Source organism: Pseudophryne corroboree, chromosome 5 (genome assembly GCF_028390025.1).
Source record: "Pseudophryne corroboree isolate aPseCor3 chromosome 5, aPseCor3.hap2, whole genome shotgun sequence".
Taxonomy (NCBI): Eukaryota; Metazoa; Chordata; class Amphibia; order Anura; family Myobatrachidae; genus Pseudophryne; species Pseudophryne corroboree.
The window spans coordinates 776,616,638-776,635,984 of record NC_086448.1 but is presented as its reverse complement, the minus strand read 5'-3'; positions in this window follow the sequence as shown (position 1 = coordinate 776,635,984).

Below are 19,347 nucleotides of genomic sequence, written 5' to 3'. Positions count from 1 at the left end.
TTGCCATGCACATTTGTCGCGCACTAACCCTATTTTGCCTGTCGGGGGGTAATTTTAGCCCTGGGCGCCACAAGGTCTAGAACCAACCCTGCCCAGACTAGCTGGCAAAGTGTTGCATCTCTTCTTCCTCAGCTGCCCTGGCAAATTGTACTTAGATTTTTGATCATTTGGACCAAAAAAGATTTTTTATTGCAGTGGACTTAAATAAAATGCAATGACTACGTGTTCAACCCTCGAGCACAATATCTACATAATAAACCATCATTATAAACATATTGGAATCACTGTACATGGGGGCTAATTCAGACCTAATCGCTGCTGTTTGTTTTCGCACAGCGGGCGATCAGGTCTGAACTGCGCATGCATATGCGCCGCAATGCGCATGTGCATGCCAGAGTTGTGAACAGCAATTCAGCCCAGCGATCGCCTCTGCCTGATTGACTGGCAGAGGCGATCGCTGGGAGGGAGGGGGCGGGACGGCGGCATTCGGCTGACGTTTTGGGGGTGCGGTCCGGGCAACACAGGTGTGCCCAGACCATGCGGGGGTGGGCTGCGGTGTCTGTGTGATGACCCAGGACGTGGCAAAAAGTCGCCTACCAGCGCAGCAATGCTGCACAGGTAGGTACTTTACTTACTCGCCGGGTGTGCTAGCATCGCCGCCGTGCGATGCTATCACATCCTTGCGGCGGGGGGAGGGCCAGACATGCGGGGCGGACTAGCCCTGTGCTTGGCGTCCCCCCTGCATGTCAGGCTGGATGATCGTAGCTGTTCAAAATTAGGCCCATGATCATTAACATGTTATTCAACAGAACAATACATTATGGGGTTAGAGACTGAGAGAGAGATAAAGTGGAGGGAAATACTTTAAAGCACTGACCAATCAGCTCCTAAATGTCATTTGTCAAACTCAGGGATGTTTGTACACAGGGGTCTATTTACTAAGCCATGGATGGAGATAAAGTGGACGGAGATAAAGTACCATCTAATCAGCTCCTAATTGTCATTTTTCTAACGCAGCCTGTGACATGGCAGTTACGAGCTGATTGGCTGGTACTTTATCTCCATCCAAGGCTTAGTAAATAGACCCCTAAGGGGTACATTTACTAAGCAGTGATAAGAGCGGAGAAGTGAGCCAGTGGAGAAGTTGCCCATGGCAACCCATCAGCACTGAAGTAACATCTATAATTTGCATACTATAAAATTATACAGAGCTGCTGATTGGTTGATGGGGAAATTTCTCCACTGGCTCACTTCTCCACTCTTATCACTGCTTAGTAAATGTACCCCTAAGTCTTGAAGAGAGATAAAGTGGGCAGAGATAAAGTACCAGCCAATCAGCTCTTAACTGTCAGTTTTCAAACAGCCTGTAACATGGCAGTTAGGAGCTGATTGGCTGGTGCTTTACATACTTACATACTTTTTCAGTCTCCTCTCTGGTAGAGGCCCAGAGCAGGGCCAAATTGTCTCATCATTAAGCCCCGGCCTCAACATTTGGAAACACCCAAGATTTGCGTGTCCATGGTGGGAGGTGGAGCTTAAGGCCAGCACTCACTCAGGGAAACACCCGCGATCCGTGGGTCTGCAGTGAGGGGCAGAGCTAAATGGTAAATTCCAGTCATTCTTACAGAATCCTGCTTGCTTTACTGGAAAGCGGGCTGGGGGGGTCATTCCGAGTTGTTCGCTCGCAAGCTGCTTTTAGCAGCTTTGCACACGCTAAGCCGCCGCCTACTGGGAGTGAATCTTAGCTTATCAAAATTGCGAACAAAAGATTAGCAGAATTGCGAATAGACACTTCTTAGCAGTTTCTGAGTAGCTCCAGACTTACTCGGTATCTGCGATCAGTTCAGTGCTTGTCGTTCCTGGTTTGACGTCACAAACACACCCAGCGTTCGCCCAGACACTCCTCCGTTTCTCCAGCCACTCCCGCGTTTTTCCCAGAAACTAGAGATGAGCGGGTTCGGTTTCTCTGAATCCGAACCCGCCAGAACTTCATGGTTTTTTTCACGGATCCGAGCAGACTCGGATCCTCCCGCCTTGCTCGGTTAACCCGAGCGCGCCCGAACGTCATCATGACGCTGTCGGATTCTCGCGAGACTCGGATTCTATATAAGGAGCCGCGCGTCGCCGCCATTTTCACACGTGCATTGAGATTGATAGGGAGAGGACGTGGCTGGCGTCCTCTCCATTTAGATTAGGGTTGAGAGAGAGAGAGAGAGATTGACCTGAGGCTGTGATACTGTAGAAGAGAGTGCAGAGTTTAGTGACTGACGACCACAGTGACCACCAGACAGTGCAGTTGTTTGTTTTATTTAATATATCCGTTCTCTGCCTGAAAAAAACGATACACACAGTGACTCAGTCACATACCATATCTGTGTGCACTGCTCAGCCCAGTGTGCTGCATCAATGTATATATATATCTGACTGTGCTCAGCTCACACAGCTTATAATTGTGGGGGAGACTGGGGAGCACTGCAGTGCCAGTTATAGGTTATAGCAAGAGCCAGGAGTACATAATATTATATTAAAATTAAACAGTGCACACTTTTGCTGCAGGAGTGCCACTGCCAGTGTGACTAGTGACCAGTGACCTGACCACCAGTATATATAATATTAGTAGTATACTATCTCTTTATCAACCAGTCTATATTAGCAGCAGACACAGTACAGTGCGGTAGTTCACGGCTGTGGCTACCTCTGTGTCGGCACTCGGCAGCCCGTCCATAATTGTATATACCACCTAACCGTGGTTTTTTTTTCTTTCTTTATACATACATACTAGTTACGAGTATACTATCTCTTTATCAACCAGTCTATATTAGCAGCAGACACAGTACAGTGCGGTAGTTCACGGCTGTGGCTACCTCTGTGTCGGCACTCGGCAGCCCGTCCATAATTGTATATACCACCTAACCGTGGTTTTTTTTTCTTTCTTTATACATACATACTAGTTACGAGTATACTATCTCTTTATCAACCAGTCTATATATTAGCAGCAGACACAGTACAGTGCGGTAGTTCACGGCTGTGGCTACCTCTGTGTCGGCACTCGGCAGCCCGTCCATAATTGTATATACCACCTAACCGTGGTTTTTTTTTCTTTCTTTATACATACATACTAGTTACGAGTATACTATCTCTTTATCAACCAGTCTATATATTAGCAGCAGACACAGTACAGTGCGGTAGTTCACGGCTGTGGCTACCTCTGTGTCGGCACTCGGCAGCCCGTCCATAATTGTATATACCACCTAACCGTGGTTTTTTTTTCTTTCTTTATACATACATACTAGTTACGAGTATACTATCTCTTTATCAACCAGTCTATATTAGCAGCAGACACAGTACAGTGCGGTAGTTCACGGCTGTGGCTACCTCTGTGTCGGCACTCGGCAGCCCGTCCATAATTGTATATACCACCTAACCGTGGTTTTTTTTTCTTTCTTTATACATACATACTAGTTACGAGTATACTATCTCTTTATCAACCAGTCTATATATTAGCAGCAGACACAGTACAGTGCGGTAGTTCACGGCTGTGGCTACCTCTGTGTCGGCACTCGGCAGCCCGTCCATAATTGTATATACCACCTAACCGTGGTTTTTTTTTCTTTCTTTATAGTCATACTAGTTACGAGTATACTATCTCTTTATCAACCAGTCTATATTAGCAGCAGACACAGTACAGTGCGGTAGTTCACGGCTGTGGCTACCTCTGTGTCGGCACTCGGCAGCCCGTCCATAATTGTATATACCACCTAACCGTGGTTTTTTTTTCTTTCTTTATACATACATACTAGTTACGAGTATACTATCTCTTTATCAACCAGTCTATATATTAGCAGCAGACACAGTACAGTGCGGTAGTTCACGGCTGTGGCTACCTCTGTGTCGGCACTCGGCAGCCCGTCCATAATTGTATACTAGTATCCAATCCATCCATCTCCATTGTTTACCTGAGGTGCCTTTTAGTTGTGCCTATTAAAATATGGAGAACAAAAATGTTGAGGTTCCAAAATTAGGGAAAGATCAAGATCCACTTCCACCTCGTGCTGAAGCTGCTGCCACTAGTCATGGCCGAGACGATGAAATGCCAGCAACGTCGTCTGCCAAGGCCGATGCCCAATGTCATAGTACAGAGCATGTCAAATCCAAAACACCAAATATCAGTAAAAAAAGGACTCCAAAACCTAAAATAAAATTGTCGGAGGAGAAGCGTAAACTTGCCAATATGCCATTTACCACACGGAGTGGCAAGGAACGGCTGAGGCCCTGGCCTATGTTCATGGCTAGTGGTTCAGCTTCACATGAGGATGGAAGCACTCAGCCTCTCGCTAGAAAAATGAAAAGACTAAAGCTGGCAAAAGCAGTAGCACCGCAAAGAACTGTGCGTTCTTCGAAATCCCAAATCCACAAGGAGAGTCCGACTCCAATTGTGTCGGTTGCGATGCCTGACCTTCCCAACACTGGACGTGAAGAGCATGCGCCTTCCACCATTTGCACGCCCCCTGCAAGTGATGGAAGGAGCACCCGCAGTCCAGTTCCTGATAGTCAGATTGAAGATGTCAGTGTTGAAGTACACCAGGATGAGGAGGATATGGGTGTTGCTGGCGCTGGGGAGGAAATTGACCAGGAGGATTCTGATGGTGAGGTGGTTTGTTTAAGTCAGGCACCCGGGGAGACACCTGTTGTCCGTGGTAGGAATATGGCCGTTGACATGCCTGGTGAAAATACCAAAAAAATCAGCTCTTCGGTGTGGAAGTATTTCACCAGAAATGCGGACAACAGGTGTCAAGCCGTGTGTTCCCTTTGTCAAGCTGTAATAAGTAGGGGTAAGGACGTTAACCACCTCGGAACATCCTCCCTTATACGTCACCTGCAGCGCATTCATAATAAGTCAGTGACAAGTTCAAAAACTTTGGGTGACAGCGGAAGCAGTCCACTGACCAGTAAATCCCTTCCTCTTGTAACCAAGCTCACGCAAACCACCCCACCAACTCCCTCAGTGTCAATTTCCTCCTTCCCCAGGAATGCCAATAGTCCTGCAGGCAATGTCACTGGCAATTCTGACGAGTCCTCTCCTGCCTGGGATTCCTCCGATGCATCCTTGCGTGTAACGCCTACTGCTGCTGGCGCTGCTGTTGTTGCTGCTGGGAGTCGATGGTCATCCCAGAGGGGAAGTCGTAAGCCCACTTGTACTACTTCCAGTAAGCAATTGACTTTTTAACAGTCCTTTGCGAGGAAGATGAAATATCACAGCAGTCATCCTGCTGCAAAGCGGATAACTGAGGCCTTGACAACTATGTTGGTGTTAGACGTGCGTCCGGTATCCGCCGTTAGTTCACAGGGAACTAGACAATTTATTGAGGCAGTGTGCCCCCGTTACCAAATACCATCTAGGTTCCACTTCTCTAGGCAGGCGATACCGAGAATGTACACGGACGTCAGAAAAAGACTCACCAGTGTCCTAAAAAATGCAGTTGTACCCAATGTCCACTTAACCACGGACATGTGGACAAGTGGAGCAGGGCAGGGTCAGGACTATATGACTGTGACAGCCCACTGGGTAGATGTATGGACTCCCGCCGCAAGAACAGCAGCGGCGGCACCAGTAGCAGCATCTCGCAAACGCCAACTCTTTCCTAGGCAGGCTACGCTTTGTATCACCGCTTTCCAGAATACGCACACAGCTGAAAACCTCTTACGGCAACTGAGGAAGATCATCGCGGAATGGCTTACCCCAATTGGACTCTCCTGTGGATTTGTGGCATCGGACAACGCCAGCAATATTGTGTGTGCATTAAATATGGGCAAATTCCAGCACGTCCCATGTTTTGCACATACCTTGAATTTGGTGGCGCAGAATTTTTTAAAAAACGACAGGGGCGTGCAAGAGATGCTGTCGGTGGCCAGAAGAATTGCGGGACACTTTCGGCGTACAGGCACCACGTACAGAAGACTGGAGCACCACCAAAAACTACTGAACCTGCCCTGCCATCATCTGAAGCAAGAAGTGGTAACGAGGTGGAATTCAACCCTCTATATGCTTCAGAGGTTGGAGGAGCAGCAAAAGGCCATTCAAGCCTATACAATTGAGCACGATATAGTAGGTGGAATGCACCTGTCTCAAGCGCAGTGGAGAATGATTTCAACGTTGTGCAAGGTTCTGATGCCCTTTGAACTTGCCACACGTGAAGTCAGTTCAGACACTGCCAGCCTGAGTCAGGTCATTCCCCTCATCAGGCTTTTGCAGAAGAAGCTGGAGACATTGAAGGAGGAGCTAACACGGAGCGATTCCGCTAGGCATGTGGGACTTGTGGATGGAGCCCTTAATTCGCTTAACAAGGATTCACGGGTGGTCAATCTGTTGAAATCAGAGCACTACATTTTGGCCACCGTGCTCGATCCTAGATTTAAAACCTACCTTGGATCTCTCTTTCCGGCAGACACAAGTCTGCTGGGGTTGAAAGACCTGCTGGTGAGAAAATTGTCAAGTCAAGCGGAACGCGACCTGTCAACATCTCCTCCTTCACATTCTCCCGCAACTGGGGGTGCGAGGAAAAGGCTCAGAATTCCGAGCCCACCCGCTGGCGGTGATGCAGGGCAGTCTGGAGCGACTGCTGATGCTGACATCTGGTCCGGACTGAAGGACCTGACAACGATTACGGACATGTCGTCTACTGTCACTGCATATGATTCTCTCAACATTGATAGAATGGTGGAGGATTATATGAGTGACCGCATCCAAGTAGGCACGTCACACAGTCCGTACTTATACTGGCAGGAAAAAGAGGCAATTTGGAGGCCCTTGCACAAACTGGCTTTATTCTACCTAAGTTGCCCTCCCACAAGTGTGTACTCCGAAAGAGTGTTTAGTGCCGCCGCTCACCTTGTCAGCAATCGGCGTACGAGGTTACATCCAGAAAATGTGGAGAAGATGATGTTCATTAAAATGAATTATAATCAATTCCTCCGCGGAGACATTGACCAGCAGCAATTGCCTCCACAAAGTACACAGGGAGCTGAGATGGTGGATTCCAGTGGGGACGAATTGATAATCTGTGAGGAGGGGGATGTACACGGTGATATATCGGAGGGTGATGATGAGGTGGACATCTTGCCTCTGTAGAGCCAGTTTGTGCAAGGAGAGATTAATTGATTCTTTTTTGGGGGGGGTCCAAACCAACCCGTCATATCAGTCACAGTCGTGTGGCAGACCCTGTCACTGAAATGATGGGTTGGTTAAAGTGTGCATGTCCTGTTTTGTTTATACAACATAAGGGTGGGAGGGCCCAAGGACAATTCCATCTTGCACCTCTTTTTTCTTTTCTTTTTCTTTGCGTCATGTGCTGTTTGGGGAGGGTTTTTTGGAAGGGCCATCCTGCGTGACACTGCAGTGCCACTCCTAGATGGGCCCGGTGTTTGTGTCGGCCACTAGGGTCGCTAGTCTTACTCACACAGTCAGCTACCTCATTGCGCCTCTTTTTTTCTTTGCGTCATGTGCTGTTTGGGGAGGGTTTTTTGGAAGGGACATCCTGCGTGACACTGCAGTGCCACTCCTAGATGGGCCCGGTGTTTGTGTCGGCCACTAGGGTCGCTAGTCTTACTCACACAGTCAGCTACCTCATTGCGCCTCTTTTTTTCTTTGCGTCATGTGCTGTTTGGGGAGTATTTTTTTGAAGGGCCATCCTGCGTGACACTGCAGTGCCACTCCTAGATGGGCCAGGTGTTTGTGTCGGCCACTTGGGTCGCTTATCTTAGTCACACAGCGACCTCGGTGCAAATTTTAGGACTAAAAATAATATTGTGAGGTGTGAGGTGTTCAGAATAGACTGAAAATGAGTATAAATTATGGTTATTGAGGTTAATAATACTATGGGATCAAAATGACCGCAAATTCAATGATTTAAGCTGTTTTTTAGTGTTTTTTGAAAAAAACACCCGAATCCAAAACACACCCGAATCCGACAAAAAAAATTCGGTGAGGTTTTGCCAAAACGCGGTCGAACCCAAAACACGGCCGCGGAACCGAACCCAAAACCAAAACACAAAACCCGAAAAATTTCAGGCGCTCATCTCTACCAGAAACGGTAGCGTTTTTTCGCACACACCCATAAAACGGCCAGTTTCCGCCCAGAAACACCCACTTCCTGTCAATCACATTACGATCACCAGCACGAAGAAAAAACCTCGTAATGCCGTAAGTAAAATACCTAACTGCATAGCAAATTTACTCGGCGCAGTCGCACTGCAGACATTGCGCATTAGCGACTAATCGCTCTGTTGCGAGAAAAAAATAACGAGCGAACAACTCGGAATGACCCCCTGGATGCGGTAGAGTAGCCTTCTCTTCTGCGGCTTCAGAGGACAACCCAAAAAATTGGGAGCCTCCCGCAGCTTCCGGGAGAATAGGCAAGTATGTTGCTTTATCTCTCTCCACTTTCTGTCCAAGGTTTAGTACATACAGTAGACCACTCGGCCTGTAACATGACACTTACTGTAGCAGCTGCTTGATTAGTACTTTATGGGTGGGATTCAATTCTTTTCACCCCTTTCCACACCCGTTCTGTTTCTGCCCCCAGGGGCGTGGTGTCATTATTTCACCTCGCTACCCCCGGAGTAGGGAGGCACCCAACCCTTTGCACAGCTAAACCTGATCACTATGGGTGCAATACATGCGATAACGGAGATCATTTTAGAAAGGAAATTGGGTGTGATATATCATTTGAATCCCACCCAAAATCTCTCCACTTTATCTCTCTCCATGCTTCAATAAATGCCCCCTATATAATGTACCTAAAAGGAGAAGCATATTTAGATAGTTACTTCCCTCTGTGTCCTAATATAACAGCTTCAGGGCCTAATTCAGACCTGATCGCAGCAGCAAAATCTTTCGCTAATGGGCAAAACCATGTGCACTGCAGGTGGGGCAGATGTAACATGTGCAGAGAGGGTTAGATTTGGGTGGGTTATATTGTATCTGTGCAGGGTAAATAATACTGACTGCTTTATTTTTACACTGCAATTTCGATTTCAGTTTGAACACACCACACCCAAATCTAACTCTCTCTGCACATGTTATATCTGCCACACCTGAATGCACATGGTTTTGGCCATTAGAAAAAACTTTTGCTGCTGCGATCAGGTCTGAATTAGGCTCTCAATTCACTGATATTTCACATTGGATCAGATTGATGAATATGGGATTTGCTTTGCATTGAAAAGAAAGACCAACAATGGTGAGAACACAATCATCTTTTATTTGATCTGACCAGGAGGGAAACGCAGAGTAGAATTTGGTTCCTAATATACACTAGGGCCATCACACCCTGCAAAATTTGGCCCCATTTTTCTGCCAGCATTACAGGCTTTATGGCTGACTTACTGCATTGTCCGACCAAATTCAGTAGCTGAGGGCATTAAGCATTACAACTTTGTGGCAGATGCGGGACAGACTTTGACGGAGGATATGAGAATAGAAGCTTGTAATGAGACCCACATACCTTAAGCTGAGCAGGAGGCTGGGACTCTGATCCCTTCCAGATGGGACTGGAGCACGTTTTTGGAATGCAGTTCAGCTGCCAACAGTTCTATACAGTTTCCAGTGACAATTTTCTGTCTGACAGGTGAAAGCATATTTATACTGTATTACACCTATCAGCCAGGGGCTCATTTCTGATAGGAACAGTGGGCCTAATTCAGACCTGGTCGCTCCTCTTTGAATCTGCAGAGGTTTGTGATCATATAGTCACCGCCCCGTGCAAGTCTGCGTACACCTTCCAAAAAACTCCGGACGCAGGACAGCTGCGAATCCGTTCGCTACTCACTCACCAGCAAATGATTTTTCAAGTCTGTGCAGTGTGTGCGCAGCCCAGGACTTACTCCTACAGTGCAATACAAACAGGCTGATCGGGGCCGGAGCTGACGTCAGACACCCTCCCTGAAAACGCTTGGGAACGCCTGCGTTTTTCCTGACACTCCCAGAAAGCGTCCAGTTACCACCCACAAACACCTGCTTTGTATCAATCAACTTGCGTACGCCTAACGATCAAAAAAGTTGCTGGATTTTTTTTCACAGTTTGGCCTCACGGGTGCGCACTATGATCCATACAAATGCGCAGGCGATCGTTAATCGTCCGCCTTGCGAATTCGCACCACAGCGATCAGGTCTGAATCAGGCTTCGTGTCAGGTCAGTGTAATATCAGTACCTCTAAAATCTCCCTTAAGGACTGGAGCTGGGAGCCACTGGCTTATGGGACAATTTTCCCTTGAATTTAATATATATATATATATATATTTTTTTTTTTTCTTTTTTCTTTTGCAGAATCATTTAGCGGCTGCCAGACACCGATTTGCTGACTTGTTTTGCTGGTCTGTAGTGGACATTACAACTGATCAATCTCTAGTTTTCTGACGTATTGATCACAGGAAACTACCAGTTAAATATAGCTATGTACAAATAAGGGGCCTGGGGGGGGTCATTCCGAGTTGATCGCTAGCTGAAAATGTTCGCTGCGCTGCGATGATGCAAAAAAAGGCACTTCTACGCGACGCACTTTCACAACGGCCGATGTACTTTCACACAAGGTCTAGCGAAGCATTTTAGTCGCACTGCTGGCTGCAGAGTGATTAGCATGAAGTGGGCGTTTCTGGGTGTCAACTGACCGTTTTTAGGGAGTGTTCGAAAAAACGCAGGCGTGCCAGGAAAAATGCAGGCGTGGCTGGGCGAACGCAGGGCGTGTTTGTGACGTCAAAATAGGAACTGAACAGTCTGAAGTGATCGCAAGCGCTGAGTAGGTCTGAAGCTACTCTAAAACGGCACAAAATTATTTTGTAGCCGCTCTGTGATCCTTTCGTTCGCACTTCTGCTAAGCTAAAATACACTCCCAGTGGGAGGTGGCATAGCGTTTTCACGGCTGCTAAAAACAGCTAGCGAGTGATCAACTCGGAATGACCCCCGTGATTCAGACCTGATCGCAGCAGCAATATTTTTCTCTAATCTGAAAAACCATGGGCAGATATAACATTTGCAGAGAGAGTTAGATTTGGGTGGGTTATTTTGTTTCTGTGCAGGGTAAATACTGGCTGCTTTATTTTTACACTGCAATTTGTAGATTTCAGTTTGAAAACACCAAACCCAAATCTAACTCTCTCTGCAAATGTTATATCTGCCCCCCCTGCAGTGCACATGGGGGGTCATTCTGACCTGATCGGGTACAAAGCGGATCGGTGCTGGGCAATGGATTTAATGAAGAATCCATTCGCACAGCCGTTTGCAAGGAGATTGACAGGAAGAATTCGTTTATGGATGTCAACTGACCGTTTTCAGGGAGTGGTTGGAAAAACACAGGTGTGCCCAAGCGTTTGCAGGGCGGGTGTCTGACGTCAATTCCGGGACCGGACAGGCTGAAGTGATCGCAGCGGCTGAGTAAGTTCACACCTACTCAGAAACTGCACAGAACTTTTTCGTCCCGCTCGGCTGCACAAGCGTTCGCACACTTGCAAAGCGAAAATACACTCCCCCATAGGCGGCGACTATGTGATCGCGATCGCAACGCTGCAAAAAATAGCTAGCGAGTGATCATCTCGGAATGACCCCCATGGTTTTGCCCAACTGCTTACACATTTGCTGCTGCAAGCAACTCTGAATTAGGCCCATGGTTTTGTCCATTAGAGAATGATTTTGCTGCTGCGATCAGGTCTGAATTAGGCCCCAGAGCCAGATGTGTAAATACCATTACCCCTCAGTATACCAAACATCAGATCAATGAGTTCAGCTTCAGTACAGAAACCCAATCCAGCTCAATGAGAGGCTATATATATCTTGCACAGTCTGATGAATGCTTTGCCGCTCTGAGTTATGCAAAGCGCTAGTCAAACACACAGACCGTCTCGCTGGAGAATTCTGTACATGTGATGAAAATAAACTCACGATTCTTCATGTTCTGTACGAAAGAAGAAAAAAATAGAATTATTAATTTACAGGCGCTCATTCAACAATGCATTATGTTGATCAACGGTAAGGTAAGCCCAAGTGGTTAACTTTCTAGAGAAACAGCGGTGATCTCCCAACTAATAACATATTGCTGTATATTTAAGAACTGAGCCTTGATTAGTTCAAAGAATGTTATTAGCAGAAAAACATTGCGGCTGTTCTGTACACTAAAAAAATTTAAAGAATGCTATTAACGGGTCTGCAGTTAATTACCTGAATCAAATTCATGTGCTGGCAAGTTTGTACACTATTATGTAATTGAGTAGAAACATGTGTATAGTTTGGTGGTAAAGATTCAAACAGGGATATTGATGATGGAGTTAAATGTCCTATCCCTGGCACGGTGGTTTTGCAGTGTGTAAACGCTAGCTATACTTCAAAAACTAGACCTTAAAAGAAAAATAAACCCCCAAAAGAGATATTTTCATAGGAATGAAAGGTAAAGTACAGTGTTTAGTCTTATTCAGGCTTTATATTAATGTCTGGAATACATATTTAGAGTCAATTTTCACACTTCCATCCCACAACTAGCTAACACCCAAAGCTGCAGTAATACAGTATAGGTCAAGAAGCTCTAATAGCAAAGCGTATCATGTCAGTTATTTCTCTTCATTCTTGTACTGACACTACTATTCATGTTCCTGGTTTTAACTGCTATAAATAGCATTGCCACTACCTAATAAATAAATCTACAGTTTTGGTCAGGGGCGTATTAAGAGAGGAGGGGGCCCGTATGCAGTTTCCGTCTGGGCCCCCTTCTCTCTAGCTGGCAATGCAGAGACTCTGGGCACTAGGGTCACTAGATCACCTTAGTGTTGTCCCAGAGTCTAGTGCACAGGGAGATGGTGCGTCTACCATTTTCCTGGTGATTTTCCTACTGCGCATGTGCGAAATGTGATTTGTGCTTTGTTGCTGCAGCTGACAGAGAACTCCAGAGAGATGTTGGAAAAATTTGGTGCAGGGTGTGCGGTGTGGGCCCCCCTGGGGCCTGTACACACACACACACACACACACACACACACACACTGAGCCTGTGCTCTGCTGATGGCAGACAGAGATCAGATGCTGCTGGGGATGGAGGAGCAGATGGATGGGGGCCTCCCTCCTATGTGTAAGGGCCGGGTCGGACAGCTGAGGGAACTGGCTGCAGGTATGCCGTGCACAGAGGCCGCTGCTGCCCTGACTCCCTACTAGCAATCACCAAAGTCCACACAGTCGCCGCCGCCACTAGGGTTCTGCGGCCGCTCCTGCTGATCTGTCTGAGGGCCAGGCAGGAGAGCGCAGCGCCTCCAACAAAAGAGGGCGTGGCTACGAATCAGTGGGGCCTACCGGTGATCTCCTCGGCTCTCCGGTGGCTCAGTCCGAGCCTGAACACACACACACAGATGCACTATGCAATATATTGTTCATTGGCAGGCGAAGCAGAATCCCCGGAAAGGGCCCCGTTTTCGTCCGAAAACGGGGCTGTTTCACACGAAAACACACAGGTTTCACTGAACCTGTGTGTTTTCGGGAGAAGGGTTTTTTTTTTTTACAGGCGATCCATCTGGATAGCCTGTAAAAAAAAATCTGTGAAACATCGGAAAAAAGTCAGAAAAACTGCCGTTTTTCGGACCCGATGTTTTACCGGGGATAATTGGATATCCACCTGAGTGCCTAATTATTAGTCATTCAGGGTGTGTCCTAAAATAAACCAAATCCCCATATTTCACATTAAAATAGGGATTTTGCACTACTTATCACCTACTCAAAGATGATGAAGAGAAATTTGCGAAAAACCTTATAGAAAAACCCTAATTTCGTCGATAATTTTTCCCAGCTAATTGGATACCGAGTTATCGCAAATGCGATAAAAAGCCCTTTTTTATGGCGATACAGCATTATCGCGGCTAACTGATACCCCCCTTAGTCCTCTAGAGATCCGACTTGTTTGATGCAAATGCCGTCTGCGGAAGCTTGCAAGGTGACTCCTCTTACACTCTCATGTCCAATGCAGAATCAGGGGGATCAGTAAGATATCCTGGATATTGGGTTCCCAGCAGTCAGGAGACCGACGCCGGGATCCAGACAACCGGGATACTGGCGGTGAGCGCAGCATGTCCCCGCATGGGATCGCTGCGCTCGCCACGCTGCAGGCCCGGTGGCGACCATAGGTCCGCAAAGGAATGTATATTGGGGTCATTCCGAGTTGATCGAACGTAGCAACTTTTTGCTGCTTGTGTGATCAACTAGACGCCGCCTATGGGGGAGTGTATTTTAGCATCGCAGGGCTGCGATCGCTTGTGCAGCCCTGCTATGCTAAAAAAGTTTTGTGCAGAACAAGACGATGAAGGTCCCGGAATTGATGTCAGACAACCGCCCTCCAAATGCCTGGACACGCCTGCGTTCGGATCTCCACGCCCGGAAAACGGTGTGTATAACGCCTCCTAGCTGTCAATCTTCTTGCGATAGCGCCAGCGATCACTTTCTCCTTTCTTCTGGTTGTTGCCTGGCGTCGGCTGTCGCTGGGCAATGACACGCGTGCACATTGCGGGTGCTGCACATGCGCATTTCCGACCCGTTCGCACCGCATCACATATGCATTGCAAAGAAAAGTCTGTCACCTATAGAGGACTATTCCTTTACAGGAAAGATGTATTTGATCATTTCCACCGAACATTTCTAAGATGATTTGTAATAATTTACCCCAAATACAATATGTATTTTATTCAGTGCATTCTGTGTCAATATGTGGGTCAATTAAAGAGAAATTAAATACAAACCATACATAGAATAGGAAGATGAATAACGTGTATTCGGAATGTTGAGATTTGCTTTTCTTTATTCTCATACAATATCCCCCAAATCCACAATTATACCCCTCCAATCAGGCTTTGTGCTTCGGCTCACATGACCTAGGTGGTTATAAGAACACAGGGTCCCTGGGATAACTGTTATTGTGTTGTTGCGAGGTTGCGGCATGTATTCCACCTTGTGTGATTGTTGTTTATTCAGGCTAATAATAACACAAGGAATCAGGGCTGTGGGTGTGCGGTTCTTTACTCACCTAAAATAACATTCTCCTGATCTGAGTAAACGACAGGACTAAATTCCTTTTCTTTTTATAGATTATACTTGAAGGCTGAAACAAGTTTACTTTCACCCGTCATTAGTCAGAAGTGTCCCAACAGGCTCAGGTCTTTACTTTCCGATATGGTAACATCATTTACACAATTCCCATTCACCCCAACACCACAAACGCCTGTTTCACACCTTTCACTTTTAGGATTACGGCGTGCATCAATGTATCTACTTCTGTCTATTAATGTTTTCAGTATGTAGTCACATTGTGAATGCTGAATCACAATGTTAGGTTTAGGCTGCAGTTAGAATTAAGGTTAGATTAGGCATACCTCCCAACTGTCCCGATTTTCACGGGACAGTCCCGTTTTTTTGGGACTGTCCCACCCGCGGGCCGCAGTGTCCCACGGTGGGGTGGGGGTGGGGGGGCAGTTGGGAGGCTCTGTCTCTCGCTGCCCTGCTTAGCAAAGCAGCGGTGAATAGACGCTGTGCGCATGCGCACAGCGTCTATTCACTGGAGTCAGAGGGAGAGGGGTCATGCCAGCGGCTCACAGAGCGATGGGCATGCCCCCTCAGTGACGAAATCGGGGGCTTGGCTCGTGATCGTGGATCCTCCCGTGAAGCCACGCATCCTTTTCTTAGGTCACGCCCCTTTTCGGGGGGGGGGGGGGGCGGCGCTACAAGGCCGCGCGTGTGTCCCTCTTTATGAAAATGAAAAGTTGGGAGGTATGGATTAGGGTTAGGCTGCAATTAGGGATAAAGGTTGTCATTCCGACCCGTTCGCATGCAGCGGTACTTTGCTGCGCTGCAAACGGGTCGGAACTGCGGCTGCGCGGTGGCCACATTGCGCACGTGCGTCATTGCATAGCGACGGCCATCGCTGGGAACAACGCCAGGGCCAATGAAAGCAATCGCAGGCGCGATCACAAGAAGATTGACAGCGGGAAGGAGGATCGGGGCGTCTACTCACCGTTTCCTGGGCGTGGTAAGGTGAACATAGGCGTGTCCAGGCGTTTGGAGGGCGGGTGTCTGACGTCACAGCCGGGACCTTCATCGCTGGATCCGTCGCACTGGGTGAGTAACTGCAGCCCTGGTCTTGTTTTGCTTGAAACTTTTTTAGCATAGCAGGGCTGCACAAGCGATCGCAGCCCTGCTATGCTAAAATACACTCCCCCATAGGCGGCGTCTAGTTGATCGCACGAGCAGCAAAAAGTTGCTACGTACGATCAACTCGGAATGACCCCCAAAGTTAGATTAGGGTTAGGCTGCAATTAGGGTTAAGGTGAGATTAGGATTAGTCTGCATTTAGGGTTAAGGTTAGATTAGGGTAAGGGTTAGATTAGGGTAAGGGTTAGATTAGGGTTACGCTGCAATTATGGTTGAGGTGAGAATAGGGTTAGGGTTAGGCTGCAATTAGGGTTAAAGTGAGAATCGAGTTAGGGTTAGGCTGCAATTAGGATAAGGGTTTGGCTGCAATTAGGTTAGATTAGGGTTAGGCTGCAATTAGGGTAAAGTGTTAGATTAGGGTTAGGCTGCAAATAGGGTTAAGGTGAGTTTAGGGTTAGGCTGCAATGAAGTTTAGGGCTAGGGTTAGGCTGCATTTAGGTTAGATTAGGGTTAGGCTGCAATTAGGGTAAAGTGTTAGATTAGGGTTTGGCTACAATTAGGGTTAAGGTGAGTTTAGGGTTAGGCTGCAATGAAGTTTAGGGTTAGGGTTAGGCTGCATTTAGGTTAGATTAGGGTTAGGCTGCAATGAAGTTTAGGGTTAGGGTTAGGCTGCAATACAGGTTAGTGTTAGAATAGAGTTAGTGTTTTAAATTGAAAATCCTATTGTCGACACAATATCAACTTTTGGGCAATGACAACTTTATGTCAGTGTCGACATGTTAAATGTCAACATTCTTGTCGACATTCTGAATGTCAACAAAATATAGCATATTTTGTAGAGATAAAAGGGGCTGTACCCAATGTTTTAGCGGGGATGCCTCATCTCCTATATGCAGTGGCGTAAGTTCGTCCCAGTTGCCCGGAGGCAAGATAAATATTGGTGCCCCCTATTTCCTATATTAAGATAAATATATGTATGTATGTATGTATGTGTGTGTGTGTGTGTGTGTGTGTGTGTGTGTGTGTGTGTGTGTGTGTGTATGTAGTGTTCTGAAAAAAATGTATATACTGTATTTAATACTTTTAATTGTCTTTTATTTTAAATCACACATTTCTTAGCAGTTATACCCAGGATCAGAACCTAACAGCAGACACTTTACTGATGGAGTTATTAGCTCCTGTAGAGGAAGCATGAGAATTCTAACTATGGGGGTCATTCCGAGTTGTTCGCTCGTTATTTTTTTCTCGCAACGGAGCGATTAGTCGCTAATGCGCATGCGCAATGTCCGCAGTGCGACTGCGCCAAGTAAATTTGCTATGCAGTTAGGTATTTTACTCACGGCATTACAAGGTTTTTTCTTCGTTCTGGTGATCGTAATGTGATTGACAGGAAGTGGGTGTTTCTGGGCGGAAACTGGCCGTTTTATGGGTGTGTGCGAAAAAACGCTACCGTTTCTGGGAAAAACGCGGGAGTGGCTGGAGAAACGGAGGAGTGTCTGGGCGAACGCTGGGTGTGTTTGTGACGTCAAACCAGGAACGAAACTGACTGAACTGATCGCAGATGCCGAGTAAGTCTGGAGCTACTCAGAAACTGCTAAGAAGTGTCTATTCGCAATTCTGCTAATCTTTCGTTCGCAATTTTGATAAGCTAAGATTCACTCCCAGTAGGCGGCGGCTTAGCGTGTGCAAAGCTGCTAAAAGCAGCTTGCGAGCGAACAACTCGGAATGACCCCCTATATGTGTAATTGCCAGAGAAGTATCTTCATATAGTTAAAATTCTCATATTTCCTATACAGGAGCAAACAGCTTCATCAGTAAGGTGTGTGCTTCCAGTGTAATAGGATGTGGGTTCTAATCCTGGGTGTTACACTTGTAAAATGTGTATATTCAGTACAATAAAGAGGGTGTGATTTGTAAAGGTGCAGGGACCAGTGAGGACTGCCACTGAAAAGACAGCGACAGCTATCAATTAACTTAATTCAATAGTGTCACAGAATGGGAGGAGAGGTGCCCCCCTTCAGAGCAGGAGCCCGGCGGCAGATGACTCCGTTGCCTCTCAGAGTTCTGCCTCTGACTATATATTAGCCCAGATCTGTGACTTTGTGCTTCATTTGCTTATGCTGGGCGGAGTCACAACACTGGGCGGAGTTAGTCAAATGAGTCACAGATCTGGGCAAATCCATAGGAGCAGTAGGGGTGCATACCTCCCAACTTTCTTCAGACAGACAGGGGTGCATACCTCCCAGCTTTATTCAGGCAGAAGGAGGGACACACGCGCTGCAAAAAGGGGGTGTGGCCAACGGGAAAGGGGGCTTGGATTCGCAGGAGGATATCCGATCATTAGCCACGCCCCCCTTTTCGTCAGTGAGGGGGAATGCCCAGCGCTCTGTGAGCTGCTGGCATGCCCCAAGGGGCGGATTATGAGTCCAGGGGGCCTAGTGCACTTGAGACAGGGGAGCCCTATCTCATTGCTGTGCCTGCAGCGGGTTCGGGGGCGTGGCCTAATCGCGGGACCCGTGGCCTCGCCCCCTTATGCAAATTCCGGGAATAGTTTTTTTATTTATTGGGATTTTGGCCCCTCAACTAGGGGTAAATCCAGAGGGGGTGGTCGCTCCCCCCTACACACCAACACAGGCAGAAGAAAGCAGGGAGGCTGCTGCCTCCCTGCAATACCACAGACCTGCCAACACGCAGCAGCGTGTGCTGACTGTAGCACAATGCTGCTGCTGTTGCTGGCAGGATGGGGGAGCTTCAGAGCTGGGACAGAGCTACTCCAGCCGGGGGGCCCCCCTAAAACTGTGGGGCCCGTGGTACGCGCCCCCTGCCCCCCCCCCCCCCCTTAATCCGGCTCTGCTGCCGGACCCCCCCTTAATCCGTACCCCCTGATGCCCCCTCTCCCACTGTCTATTCACCACTGCCCTGCTAAGCAGAGCAGCGAGTTCAGGAGCTTCCCAACTGCCCCCCCCCCCACGTGGGATACTGCGGCCCGCGGGTGGGACAGCGGGACAGACCCAAAAAAATGGGACTGTCCCGCAAAAATCGGGACAGTGGGGAGGTATGGGGGTGTGTGAGGGGGTATGATGTACAAGCAGACGGGCACCGGCTCACTGTGTGCTTGACCACCCACATCAGCATACTCAGCAGGGGCTCTCTGGCGCGGAGGAGCGTCACTTTCTGGCACACT